This window comes from Rhodamnia argentea, chromosome 9, assembly GCF_020921035.1.
Source record: "Rhodamnia argentea isolate NSW1041297 chromosome 9, ASM2092103v1, whole genome shotgun sequence".
Classification (NCBI taxonomy): domain Eukaryota; kingdom Viridiplantae; phylum Streptophyta; class Magnoliopsida; order Myrtales; family Myrtaceae; genus Rhodamnia; species Rhodamnia argentea.
The window spans coordinates 15,715,377-15,729,888 of NC_063158.1; the positions used below are offsets into that span (position 1 = coordinate 15,715,377).

Below are 14,512 nucleotides of genomic sequence, written 5' to 3' on the forward strand. Positions count from 1 at the left end.
TTTCGATTGATGTTTTGACAAGCCTTTGTTTTGTTTCACTGATGACACAGCCTCAACACGTGGCCAATATTTGCATTTGTTTGCTCTAATGACTGTCGGACTATTTCCTTCAAATAATCGATTGATGAAGAATTCTTTTCTTTTAATCTCTGTCCTAATCTCACCATCTAGTTATGTCGACATCTCGCACTATCGACAAGTCTTGTAGCTCGCCGATTTGTTGCGCTCATAGATGATTTCTGCTTCGATCAAACTTTGCTCTTGGTCGATATTAAATCAATAGTTAAGTCGTTTTTTTAGAGTCAAACATGTAATAGCAAAACACAACAATTCCTGGGATTTCTACTTTAATTTTCCCCGCTCTATCTTGCCCTTGGTCGTCCTCTGTCCACTAATTAGCTAATGCTCAAGTTTGTCTCATTTGACCAAGTCTTTGTGAAGAATCTTCTATACCTGTTTGCAAATGTATTATGTATGCCTTTAAGATCCTTCCGTTTCAGGCAGAGTAGGGGAAAACATAATGAGGCTTGATTCGGCTTCATGGATGTCGAATGGAACAAATCTGTACTACTACCATCATTTGCCACAAATTCTAATCAAACTAAAGCAAATTATGTTTCGAATTGAACGGAGACTAATGGAAACAAGCATGGCTTGATTTTACAGTTTGTTTCGGTTTTCAAAAAGTCGAACCAAATCGGACCGTGTATTACAGTTTAATTATTCTTGTCGGGATTGCAGCAAATTAAACTACAAAAAAAGGTAATGTGAAAATTCGATTTCCTCTTCCTTTGGGCAGCAAAGAAGTACTTCCATATTTGCATCTTTGAAACCAAAGCGTTTGATTATAAATTTTCCAAACACTGCAAGTAATTGCTTCGCTTGGAAACAAAGGGTTGTGCTAAAACTAAAGTCAATTTGTCATGATGTCCATGCTATTACGCACAAATACATGGAAATTTCCACAATGCTTATCATAATACTCAAGACGTAGATAAATTTTCCAAAGAGTGCAAATGAATAAAATACCTCTTACGTTTTCTATTTTGCCAGAGAAGGAAGAGACAGCTGAGCAGTACCTTGACCAAACACCGTTTCATATGCTGATAATTCAAAACCCTGACATTAACCTCATTCCTTAAGAGATACATAACTCGCCTATGTTGCACCGATACGGGACCCGATACGACACGTGATTTCTCAAAAAATAAAAGATTCCGACACGTTAAGACATATCATATATTAAATATATATTTTAATATATGCATAATAAATTATTATTTTTATAATTTTATAAATTAAAAAAAAAACCCCAAAATATTTTTATGATTCCACGGATAAGATTGAAATTAAACCGGCTCTGACTTAGGTTCGGTTGTAGACTTGGAGCAGATAAGAACAACTACTACTTTCTCTCTCCTCTTCTACAAGAACCAATTATCATTATCTCTCTCCCTGTCATACATAAAGCCTTCGCTTTCCCCGAGACAACTCTTAAGTGCTCTCTCAAAGAGTCGAGACAAAAGATACACCTCCAAACCCGCCTCTCTCTGTCTCTCTCTGTCTCTCTGTAATTACAGTGAAAAACAGAGGCGAAGCGAGGAGACGAGCCGAGAGCAGAGAGACAGAGGATGACAAATTAGGCTAGCGATTTGGGGCTCACGTTTTTGGTCCTGAAAGGTTGAAATTTTCCCACGGACACGCGTTGACCGAGTGTCTGAGCGTGTCCGACGCTTGTCCGCCACCGACACGCGAAGAACTCCAGAGAGCGAGTCCGTGCAACATAGATACTCACAATTTAACTAAACTTGAAAGTGTAAATTAGATACAGGTTAGAAACCTAACAGTGTCACAGTTGATTAACAAAACATACCCCTGCCATGAGATTAACAAAACACCTATATAATAATAACTTCGGCATTTCTGGAAGCTCTTCGATAGTTGAGTATATTTTGGCTCACACCAAGTAGTTCCGAAGGAACATCGGCTTGAAGACACTCTTGTCTATCTTGCCTGCACTGATCAACCTTGACAGTCATCTTCTCCAGTGCAAGTGCATTGCCAAGAATAAACTCAATCAGGGCAAGCAGATATTTCAACCCAAAACTATGGGCTTCCAAACCGGCGATCTCAACTCTCTTGAGATGTTTCAAGAAACATCCCTTCCGTGTCCACAGAAAATCTTCTTCGTCAAAGTTAAAATATTCTTCAGATCCTTCGTCAAGCTCAAGCTGCACATATATACCCCATTTAAGAAACTTACTTCGCATTAAATGCAGATCCACGGGTATAAAATGAAAAATAATTTCCTCGCCAGAATTCCAAACAACTAACTGTCATATGCCCACTGCAGATGCTAGTTAGTTTTACTTCATATCAAGTCTGAATCAATTTAAGCACTCAAACTCAACCACGCATATAAAACATGTTCCCTTTGTAAGTGCTCATCGCTAAACTCTCAGGTCAAGATCCTAACGCTACATGGCAGCAAAAGAACCTCCCTCCAGTACAACACTGCAGTTAGTTTACGGCATGAACAAAAAAAGCTTAAAATCGCCCTGCACAAATTTTGAGTCGACTGACAGATTCAAGGGCAACTTTCCACTGCTGGAACAAATAAGAGCTGGAGATTGATCATCTTTAGGTGCTTCAGGAGTTTTAACTCATTGTTTAAACATTCACGCGAAAGATAACTCAGCACAAGAAGCAAACTGAAAATATCATAGCAATGGAACAAACCTTCAAATGGCGGTCACCAGTCAGGAGTATATCTAATTTTTCCAGGCACTGTGAACTTCGTAGCATGTATGCTATCCCGGGAAGGTCCCATTGACTAACACCTGCATGTAGTATCAGATTTTGACATTTTGACAACAGAGATGGCGCTTCTTCCATCTCCAGGACGTACAGAGCCTAAGCACATTCAGTAAGCAACATAGAAAAGTTAATTAATATTTCTTTCCCTGTTTAACGTGATTAAAGAATAACAAAATTACAATCCATCCAGATGCAATATCCTTTAACCCTGTCTCCCAGCCAGGAAAAGACCGATAAGGATTGAAATGAACAAGTGAATGACTTTAAGACTAGAGACTATTTACATATGATCCATAATGATTAGCAACATCTAGAGGCATTCGTTTGGTCACTATATGTTCTTATCTCATGAGTTGGAACAAAACGTTTTGAATCTTCGTGTCTGCCAGTAATAAATGATGCATGAATTCCGGATCCCGCGTGGAAACACAAGTATGCCACAGAGAGACAGACACCAATAAACGGTGCTAATGACAAACAACATTCAAATGGTGAAAAGATCAAGCTTGTACCTGCAAACACCAACCATTAATGGTGATTGTACGAACTCCAAGCAGCTTCTCGAAAAGTTCCTCCACAAAGTCGCGGAGTATCCTCGTGTCATCAGCTTCAAAGACAAGATCCAACTGGGCTTCCACCAAAGAAGATACATTTTCAAGTCTGAACTTGGAATTAGGTCACAAGTTACCAGATACCCGCAACGACAGCAAATGCGGAGCCCAGATTTTCTGGGCGCTCAAGTAATTAATGCCAACGAGCACCAACTCTTTCAAACCTGTCGCATCTATTGTAATGTTCTCCAGCCACAAGCACTCGCACAGCTTAAGGGACTCTAAAAGAGGGCTTCCCCTAAGAATTCCCTTGAGGACATCGTCACTCAAGTCCGCATTTTTGACCGACAAGACCTTGAGACGAGGCCAGCTAACAGTAGTCCCATCCAAGGAGAAGCGGCACGAAGTGACTTCCAGCCTCACCAACGAACTCGAGCAAAACAAGGACGTCGGCAGCCAATACAGGAAGAACGGGCAAAACGACAGGCAGATCTCCTCTACGTGGCGCTCCTTGACGAAGCGGAGACAGGAGTCGAGCACGGAGCGGACGCCCTCATTGTAGCTTAAGTTGGTGACGTGCAACCTCTTCACCGTGGGCGAGGTGAAACGCTTCCGGATGCTGTTGACGAAGGACATGAAGTCAAAGAAATCCCGAAACTGCTCATCGAAGGCGAGGTGGGTGGTGGTGGTCCAAGCGGACCGCCAGCTCTTGGAGAGGACGCTGGTCTTGACAACGTCCTCGAATGGCAGAGATTGGAAGATGATGGGGATCACGTCGTCCGGCAAGGCGCTGATTCGATCCCCAGGGCTTATGCTTCGTTGCGAAGGAGAGGGAGAACGTTTTCGTTTGGTGAGATTCGGCCGGTCGACGGAGGAGGTCGCCGCCATGGATTTGGAAATTCTAGGGTTCCCCGAGCTGGGGATCACGTCGTCCAGCAAGGCGCTGATTCGATCCCTAGGGCTTATGCTTCGTTGCCAAGGAGGGAGAGAACGTTTTCGTTTGGTGAGATTCGGCCGGTCGACGGAGGAGGTCGCCGCCATGGATTTGGAAATTCTAGGGTTCCCCGAGCTGGGGATCACGTCGTCCAGCAAGGCGCTGATTCGATCCCTAGGGCTTATGCTTCGTTGCGAAGGAGGGGGAGAACGTTTTCGTTTGGTGAGATTCGGCCGGTCGACGGAGGAGGTCGCCGCCATGGATTTGGAAATTCTAGGGTTCCCCGAGCTGGGTGTGCCGGGAATCAATTAGGTAGGAAGCTAATCGACGGAGCTGCGAGGTCGCTCGATGAAGGTCGAGGAAACCGTAGCGGTGGTCGACTGAACGGTCGTCGTTCTTGAATCTGAGTTTGGGAAAAGTGGGAAATGGAGCTTTTGACCCGGCAGCTTGGGATATTTATCATCGAGATGGAAGGCCTCCGGTTGGCCCACTGCTCACGAGCCCATAACAAAAGTTGCCGCCGATTGGGTTGTGAAAACCCAAAACCACCCCTCTCAACTGAGTTGCCAACCCAACATCACTTGATGTATTTATCATTTTTTTGTAAGTTGAATGGAATGAGTTTTTACCGACCAAAAATTACTTATTTTGACGTAAATTTTGTTCCGTTCCCTAATAAGTGATCGATTGTCGATGGGTCGCGCTATTTCTATCTTAATTTTAGCTTTGACACTTTCGAGAGCGGCGCATTTATCTCGCATGTGTTTGGTTTCGTAAAAAATAAATGATTTGAAAGACACATTCCCTTAACGGATCGCTTGTATCGCTTATAAAAATTGAACGAGCTGAAAAATATTTTCGTGGTCAACGAAGATATTTAGACATAAATTATAATCGATAACGAAAATATTTTTAATTGATTAGTTATTTCAAACGATCATTCTTAGAAAAAACGTGTTTTCAAAATCGTTCATTTTTTGATAAACAAACGGAACTAATGAACCCAACAATCTTAAATAATTTCTTTTCTTTTATTTCCTCCAAATGTCATTTTCGTTTGCCCATTTCTTTAAGTCGGCGATTTAGCCAATTTGAAGAAAATGGGGCAGAAGGATATTAAATTAACTAGAGAAGAAGCGTGTAGCTCGAGGTAAAGGCACGAAGAAGGAGCCATGGAATGGAAACTCCTTTATAGACAAGGGGAAAATAATATCAATACAATACTAATTGAACATTTTATCATTAGAAAATAACTTTCCTTTTATAAATTTGCATTTTTTTTTCCGAAAGATTGGCTTCTAGACCACAGAATCGCTATACGTATTTCATGTATAAGGATCATATTGTATGCAATGAAAAATATCGAAAAGCATGTCGCTAATTGAATATTTTAAAAAAAAACCTTTTTATCTAACAGGCTAAGAGCTCAAGCTTTTAGGAAAATTAGGATTTTATCCCATCGAATCTCACTATTATAAGTACATTCGAAATAATACAAGCAATTGCTTTCTTTCACCAAAAAAAAAAAATTAGGAAATTTGTGTGATACGAGCGATTCATAATTTTCAAACGACGCTGTTTTTGTGAACCACCCCGAAAATGAAAACTCGTCATTCACGGGAAACCGGCATTCCGATCGTCCCGTTTCCCGATTAGTTGGGACTGCAGACTATTCTCTATGACAGCCGCGGGCCCTACTTTCACTTTTGTTAATAAAGTATTTCCTTACTCTTTTTTTCCATAATGAACTGAAAGTGCTTCCATAATGAACTGAAAGTGCAAACCGAAATGACTGTTTTGTCCCTCCATCTCCCTTCATCATTTGCTGAAAACTGGGCTTTTATTTTCCTTCTTTTTCTTTATTTCTTTATTTATTTTTTTGGGTCCTTTTGTTGGTTTTTCATCAATGAAAAAGTCAAGAGAAAGATAAGGACTTTCGTTTCGTTTCGTTTCGTTTCGTTTCCCTTCCCTTTGTTTCCGGCAAAGTAACCGACAAGCACCGATTGATGATCGACTCATGAGACTGTTTTGGAAGAAGAAATCGAGAAAACTCTCCTCAATTTCGTCCTTTTCCTTATTCCTCAACTAGAGTGATGACTCTGACCAAAAAAAAAAAAACACTGGAGTGATGAGGGAGGCCGTGCCAACCACGATAGTACTTCCAAGGAAGTGAGAGTGGGGTTTGCTAATGTTTTCTTCTCTTGTTTTGCTCCCCAAAGATTGAGATCGCTCGTAGCAAAGATGGGCAGTTGTTGAAGATGAAGGACTGTGTCCGTATGACGAATGTCGATGATAACGATTTAATGTTGTCGCTCTCGAAATATTTGGCGGATCTCGCGACTTAAAAAACCAGGAGATGTGATGGGGTGATGGGCCGACCGGCCCCGCTTCTGTAGTCTTGATAAACGAATTCGAGCTTATTGATGCGTTATAACCTAGCATGTACTACTGCATTGTTCACGCATTCAACGGTAGTTCTAATCATTCGAGCAAGCCCCTCAAGATACCACACATTGTATGGAACATATAACGCCTTATCAAGTAGCCTTCACGCTATGGAAATTGATGTTACTTTTTTTCATTGCATTTAAAAACAAATTGGTTTAGATCCATGTGGATCAAGCTCCATATCTTGAACTTTATAGGCGAGTTGCCATTACGTATCACTTCGTATAATCATTCTCACTACGCACACCGAGATTTGAATTGCCGAGATAAACCCACTCTCGGACAAGTACGAAATCATGAACTATCTTACATTTTTTACATTCGTGAAAGGAAAATGAATACGACCTTATTCCACCAAGCTCTAACATGCTGCAGCAACTTGATGACCCGACTTTGCCAAATGCCCGTGTCGTAACATATAACCGCATAGTTACAACCTGCGCGTGCTCCAAAATGCTCATTGACAAATCTAATGCTAGGAAGTGCAATTTGGGCATTTCAAACGTTTATCGAAATAGTAGCCAAAAGCCGAACTCGTTTGTTAATATGCTTTCTTCCTGTATTGGGCCAAAAAGAAAATTAAAAAACAAAGGCTTCTGCTTTAAGTCTTGCAAAATTTTCAAATAAAGATCTAAAATATCCTCATTTTTTTAAGTAAGGGCATGAAGTTGACCTTATATTAATTAAGGACATGAAGTACTCAAATCTTCTCAAATAATGGCCTAGCCGAAGGGCATTTTGTTCTTTTACTTTTTTTGTATTTTTTTTTTCTGTTTTTCCTTTCTCTTTTCTTTTCTTTTCTTTTCCTTTCCCTTTTCTTTTTCTTTTTCTTTTTCTTTTTCTTTTTCTTTTTCCTCACCTCCCTAGATCATCGCCAGCCTTAAGCTCGGGGAAAGGTGGCCCTCGCTTGAGCCTGCGTCACCCCGCGTCGAGCGACCCTCGTTCGACCCAAAGAGATGGTGAGAAAGGGAGAGGGGAAAAAAGAGAGAAAAGAAAAGGAAAAGAGAAAAATAAAAAAATAAAATTCAAAAAAGTAAAAAGACGAAAATAGCCATAAGCTAAGCTCTTCTTTAAACATAATGGGGAGACATTAAACCCTTATTTAAAAAAAATTACATTTTAAACTTTCATTTTAAAAATAAAGACATTTTATTTTCTTATTTAAAATTTTTCGGCGAAGTCGTTACCTCTCTCTCAAAAATCTCGTAAGCTCGCAACAGCAAAGCGAAACGCCAGTGACAAATATCCAATTCATTTTCTTTTTCCCATAGAGAGTGAAGGCCGAGGCGAGCACTAGAGAGAGGGAGAAGGAGAGGGAGTGAGAAGATGACGACCCAAGTGCCAGACGACTTTCGATGGCCCGATTTCGCTGCCCGGTGATCCTCTCCTCTGACCCCACCTTTGACTGCTCCAGGCTCGGCTGCAGGCACCGCACCTGCCCCATCACCAAGCTCAAAGCTTTAACCCATTTGACCAGGCTATCTAATCGCAACCCGGCTTTACGCCAAGTCCGGCACCATGTCGGTGGTTCTCAACTGCGTTGACTTGGATAATGGGTGATTGCGCGAAAGGGCTCTAAGCTTGCCGCTGAATCTCAGCTTGGACGATGATAGCAAGGTGGGATTGGTGGCCGAAGGGGCGATTTCAATGGTAGTCGGTGCGTTGAGGGCGGATTTGGCCGACCGCAAGGCCATCACCGGAGCGATAATGACCAGCTTGGCGGTCGGGGAAGTCAACGAGGCCACGATCGGTGGGTACCCTTTTGCGATTAGTGCTCTCATTTTGCTTCTATGGGATGGGAATGGCACGAAGAAGGACGAGGCTAAGATGGCGCTCTCAGTTCAATGTGCACTGCTGACTCTACATTCGCTCTGTTGTCATAGTGAGAGAATTAGGGGGGAAGTGAGGAGGCGGGGGGTTTTAGAGATGTGTATTTTTCGCGTCCTTACTTTCATATACATCATTAATCATCCACTTCACATATCCCCACTTATGCGGTGAGTCAAGTATGCAAGCAATGAATAAGATAAGATTGATATTGTTCACATTGCCAAAATACTTATCGAACTTAATCTTCATTCTCTTAGCCATTTCTTGCAAACTCATATCCTCACCATGACAATACTTGTCAATGATTCCATGGATCCCATATACACTCTTCCCCATATCGTTACTAGTGACATAAGAAGAACCCAAAACTTTTAAAGTTGTATCATAGAACAACTTCAGGAAAGGAAGAAAATTACGGGCATACTCCCAATCATCACTAGTAAGCAACTCTTTCGCCTTGGAAAGCTCTTGAGCAAATTTGCGATCTCGAAATGCCAATGAGCTAAAAGCCATTTGGAACTTTAGAGCTGCTTCCAACATCATATATGTTGAGTTCCAATGAGTCTCCACATCCAAACATATAAGACTCTTGGACTCAATATTCTCAAGCTCAATACACTCTTTAAATCGTCTCAATCTCCCAGGAGAAGACCACATAACGCACAGCTAATCGTATTCTAATGATGGAATCATTCATGTCTTTCAACCCATCTCTCACAATCAAACTCGGTATATGGGCACAACACCTCACGTGGAGTAACTCATCTCTCAACACTAGAGAGTTCCAAGAGCTAAGTTTATCTTTTATATGCTGAATTCCTAAGTCATTGGAGCTCGCATTGTCCACGGTGACATAAAATATATTTTGAATCCCCCAGTCAATTAAACATTTCTCAATCGCTTTTCCTATAATCTTGCCGTAATGACCCGAGATTTGACAAAAATTTAATATTTTCTTGTTCAACTTCCAATCATCATCAATAAAATGCGCAGTGAGACACATATAACTCAAATTTTGACATGACGTCCATGTGTCGGTCATAAGATAGACTCTTGGAGATGTCTCGGAGAAATATTTCTTCAATTTACTTTTTTCTTCCAAGTACAACTTGTAACAGTCATGCCTTAATGTGTTCCTCGTAGGGATTACAAAGTTCGGCTGGAGTCTATTCACAAACAGCCAAAATCCTTCGTTTTCTACGAACTTAAAAGGGCACTCACCAATGATAAACATGGTTGTTAGGTCCATTCGACTAACATCTAGGTCAAATTTTCAAGGTCCGGATGAACTACCAACCCCACCAAATCGAGCCAAGGCACTTCTTTGCTTTTTATTGACATTTGCACAAGGGTATTCCTTACACCTTGATAAATGACGATGCATTGAACCGGTGCCTTGACCACTAGCACAACCTATATTAGCCCCACAATATAAACATTCAGCTTTATCTTTATCAAGAATCTGTTTGAAATGTTCCTACACGGTAGATCTCCTCTTTTTGTTCGTGGTACTTGAAGCACTGGTTTCGGACATCTAACAAATTAAATATTCAACATTAATTACTAAAAGCTCTCAAGTCACAAACAACCGGTGAAACAATGCTGTTAAACTACTACATGAAAAGGATTTTGCAACTATATCAATCATTGTTCAACAAATGAGTGGCTTTGTTTAATGCAAATGGCTGATTCATATCACTAGTGAAATTTGCCAACGCGATCTCCGTTATGCAATTGTTCTGGTACTAAGAAATATATGTTCCCTTTAGAGTTTTCAGCAATTCGTGCCACGAATTTTGTGGTTGTCATTCTAAGTTTCTGCATTTGGAGTATTATGACCGGCTTGCCAATTTAACTTGTTTAGTCCTTCCTAAAACCGTTCATAGAAATTACCTCATCCATTAAGAATACAAGGATTGGAACCCTTCGAAGATGAAGACGAATAGATTGAACTTCTCGAGGAGTCGCTAAAAATGGGTCTGATCGAAGCAGCAAATTGGCTGATTTCGAGTTTTTGGAAGCACTGCATGAAACAAGGCCACTTAAATTTTAACCATGAGGATTAGCTTGAACGAAAAAATCAATCTCAGTACATCCGTAAAGCTACTTAAACTCGGTGCAACATCCACTCTCTAAAAGTCATAACTCTAAATGAAAATACATTTCTCGTTTTCGCTTATCGGATCACCATTTTCTAATTCGGAAAGTACCCAAAGAAAAGGAAACGAATTAATGAAAGAATTCACTGAACATCCAACCACAAAACAAAAACGGAAGACAACAAACAAAAATCAGCATACGGGTTTAAAGGGCTATGAGCTAAATCAAGATTGGGAATTTTTTTAAAGATAATCCATTAGATCGCCCACACGCAGCCCAATGAACAAACACCTAGCAAACCAAACGACATTGACATATACCCAACAAGCAACATTGACGGGGAAGAGGAGGTGAGAGGTGAACAATGCAATTGATAATTGAGCGAGAGAGATCATCGCGAAGGTTCTTGGCGATTTGACTCTCTAGTTCCTTCTTCTTCTTCCTAGCGGCTTTTCTCCCTTTTGCAGTTGAAGCCATGATAGCCCTCACTCAAATCTCGGACCCGACTCTCTCTCGGCCCCTCTGTATGCCTGTGTGTGAGAAACAGAGAAGTTCTCATGAATACCATGAACGAAGGTTTATAAAGGAAGTAGTTGGAAAGGCGGGTGAAGACGAGAAGGTCGGAGTGGAACCTGTTCAGCCTGTCATGCATGCGGCATACCTCGCGATTTCAAGAGTTGTTGCTCGAGATCTTCACCGGCGAAGACGGTGAAGAAGAAGAAATGTCATCAAAAGAAAGTCGGCGATCAAAGATAAGTGATACCTCATCGTCGACATCGCACTCACACTCGCACTTGCAGACCGATCTCCTTCTCCATTTCGTTCTCTCTCTCTCTCTCTCTCTCTCTCTCTCTCTCTATCAAACTAGGGTTTTAAAAATGTGAGCACCGAGCAGTGTAGTGAACGACCTAGCATCGTGGGCTTGGTTTTTTCGGGCTATCGCCTAAAAGCTAATGATACCGACCCTTATCCGAAATGACATGTGGGCTTGGTACCAAGGCCCGGCTCCAAAGTACTCTAAATTTGAGGGTTAGGTCGGGCCGGACCGGGCTGAGTCGGGTCCGCCCCGGCCTTTTTGACACCCCTAGCGATACGAGTTATAAGTAAGCGAGTGCTTGGGAAAAGAAATACTTCAAGAACAATTTCGAAAGATTGGTGCGTGTGAAGACCACGGTTGACCCCGACAACTTTTTCCGGCACGAGCAAAGTATTCCTCCCGCTTTCATCTTAAAAGGAAAGGAAGAATAGTTGAATTTAGATGTGTCCATCGCAACAGCAAGATGATACTTTGTAATAAATGGAACACTTGACAATGTTGATGTATGAGCTTTGTGCGGGTTACTTACAAATAATATTTAATTATCCGAATTTTTAAATTTTAAATATTGAATATGCAATTATTAAAATAGGATTACAAGTTTTTTTTTTCTGGGTAAGGAAAATAGGATTACGAGTTATTGAAAGGTAAAATGAATAAAAAATGGGCGGCGCTATTTTCCCTTTTCACATGGCTCAAACACTCCCCTTTGCAGTGTACTACTGACCATATGATTCCTCAATTTGGGGCCCATTTGGGGTCTTTTGTTATTTGTTTCTCCTTTGTCTTCCACTTTCCTTCTTCTTGTTCTCACTTGTGTTGAAGCTTATGGCGACCCTTCTTCATCTTCCTCCTCCAAGACCTTCGTGCACATCAACCGAGCGGCCTCTCAAAACCTCACGAGCTTCCTCTCCACCTCGTCGTTGCCCCTCGTAAACCCTTAGTGCATATGGTAGAACCACCCTATGTTGGCACGGCCTTTTGTGAAATGGACAGATTGATCTCGTCCCTTAGCTTTTTGTCCGGCACGGTTCACGAGATTTACCAATTGCATATGGGGCTGTAATTCTCTCTGGTGGTCATTTGATTCTCGCAACGATTTATGAGAATCAAAACAGATTGGCTGAGCCGCTTGAGCTCCCGAGCAATGCTAGCAAAGACTTGAACGTGAAGAGGATAATCTTAATGCATCCGCAATTGGCCATCCGAGAGGATAAGAAGCTCGACACTCTTATCAAAGAACCATCATGGGAGGCGGCGTCATCATTAGATTCATGAGTCCCTAATCAACAAAACTAACAAGAAGAAAAAGGAAGGAGAAAAAAAAAAGAGGAAACCAATAAAAAAAATCCCAAATGGGCCCCACATTTGGATGTTGGCATGTGCATCATTGTAAAGGAGGAAAAAGCGAGGGTAATATCGTTACTACGCTATGAAAGGGAGTGTTTAAGTCAAATTAGGAGTCAAAAAAGCATGGCCTATAAAATTTCACATAATATAGTATACGGTAAATACGGCATTAATTTCTTGGTTTTTGTTCATTAATGTGGTATTTAAGCAATGGGGAGAGATATCTACATAGGGATTAATGGTTTCCTATACGAATTGTTAGGTAAACCGTTGCTCTTACCCATGCTTGGCATGGATTTCTTTTTCCTTTTTCTTTATGGTATTTTAATCAATGTCAAGTACATTTTGCTTCTAATAATAATTATGAATCGGGTCTTTCAGTAATGTTTATTGTCTATAAAAATAGCAGATTTATTTCTTAAAAACTCCTGTCAATTTGTTAATGATGTAGGATTCGTTTGGAAACCGCTTCGCTTAGGGGCTTTGGGCTCCAAAGTCACTTGAGCAAATGCAAATATTATTTGGCAAATTTTTTGGAGAGATCTCGATAGATGCAATTGCATTTTCAAATCCCTCTAAAGGCCTTTAGCCCAAAACACGTTCAGAGGTTCTTTGAGCTTGGAGCTTTTTCGGAATGCAAATAATAGTTTTTTCTTCCAACTTTGCCCTTGCTAAGTTTTCATTTTCCGGAAATATCTCCACCTCATGCGACGACATCGGTGAGGGTTCAGACCATAGGCCATGCTAGATTTGGCTACTGGCTAGCCTCGCCTAAGGTCGCGTCGCCTAGATCATGTGAAAGAACTATAACAAAATCTTACTCGTAAGATTTAATCGGCTATGAAACACTAGCAGATCTTCACTAGGATGCAATTAGCGAAACTTCTTGATGCAATTAAGCGCAATGCCACAAAACCCGCGATGAAGTCGCCTTTTGTATAGTAAAGCACGTGACCGGCAGCGTACATGCATGGCACACATGACAATCCTTGAGTAAAAAACACATGTAAAAAGCGGGGAGTCCACTTGGCCGAGGAGTCCAAGTGGAATTCGGTCACCACAAGTCAACTTTCCTTGGCTGGCAACTTTTGCACACTAACTTGATATCAAGATAATATGAGAAATATCCAGCTTGGACTCTGACACCAAACAGGAAATATGAATTTCAATGGCACATAGTCGTGGACTTCCGCCAAAACACAATTAATCCGAGATGAATTTCGTTCACGAGTTTAAATTTGGGACATGTTTTGACATAACGGGCCCGAAGAAGTTACTACCTTCTCTTGCACTCTTGAGTTAAGAGAGGGCAACCGTTCAAATATAGGATTAGGCAGTGCTTAGGTTACATGGTTTTTTTTTTTTTTTGGGACAACGCAGTCAAGCCAAACTTCGCAATAAAAATGAGGGTTTCTTGCCATTTAGAATGTTACGTGTCATCATAAGATATAATCCGTTATTATATATTTATTTAGATAGCTATGAATGAACGAATACTTTAGTGAACTGCTTTTGGACTTTGAAAGACTAGGAGATTATTCTGCCTTGAATACGTTACTTATGGAATTTGAAGGTTACCCATGTATGTGACTCTTAGGCCCTTTTTTCAAAGGGAATGTAAATTGCTTGTAAAATTAAAAAAATGCAGGTACTCCAAATTAAAGG

At 41.0% G+C, this 14,512-nt stretch overlaps 1 protein-coding gene and 1 pseudogene across 1 annotated transcript in view; both read right to left on the minus strand.

The window, feature by feature from the left end:
• Positions 1 to 1,136: 1,136 nt before the first annotated feature.
• LOC115726033 (putative F-box protein At1g49610) overlaps positions 1,137 to 14,512 on the minus strand; it is a 171,779-nt gene continuing 158,403 nt past the window's right edge. The window contains exon 4 of the mRNA XM_048285195.1: positions 1,137 to 1,153. The gene's annotated coding sequence lies outside the window, so the exon portion shown is untranslated. The remainder of the gene's footprint in view (positions 1,154 to 14,512) is intronic.
• On the minus strand, positions 1,873 to 4,274 carry LOC115756028 (annotated as a pseudogene).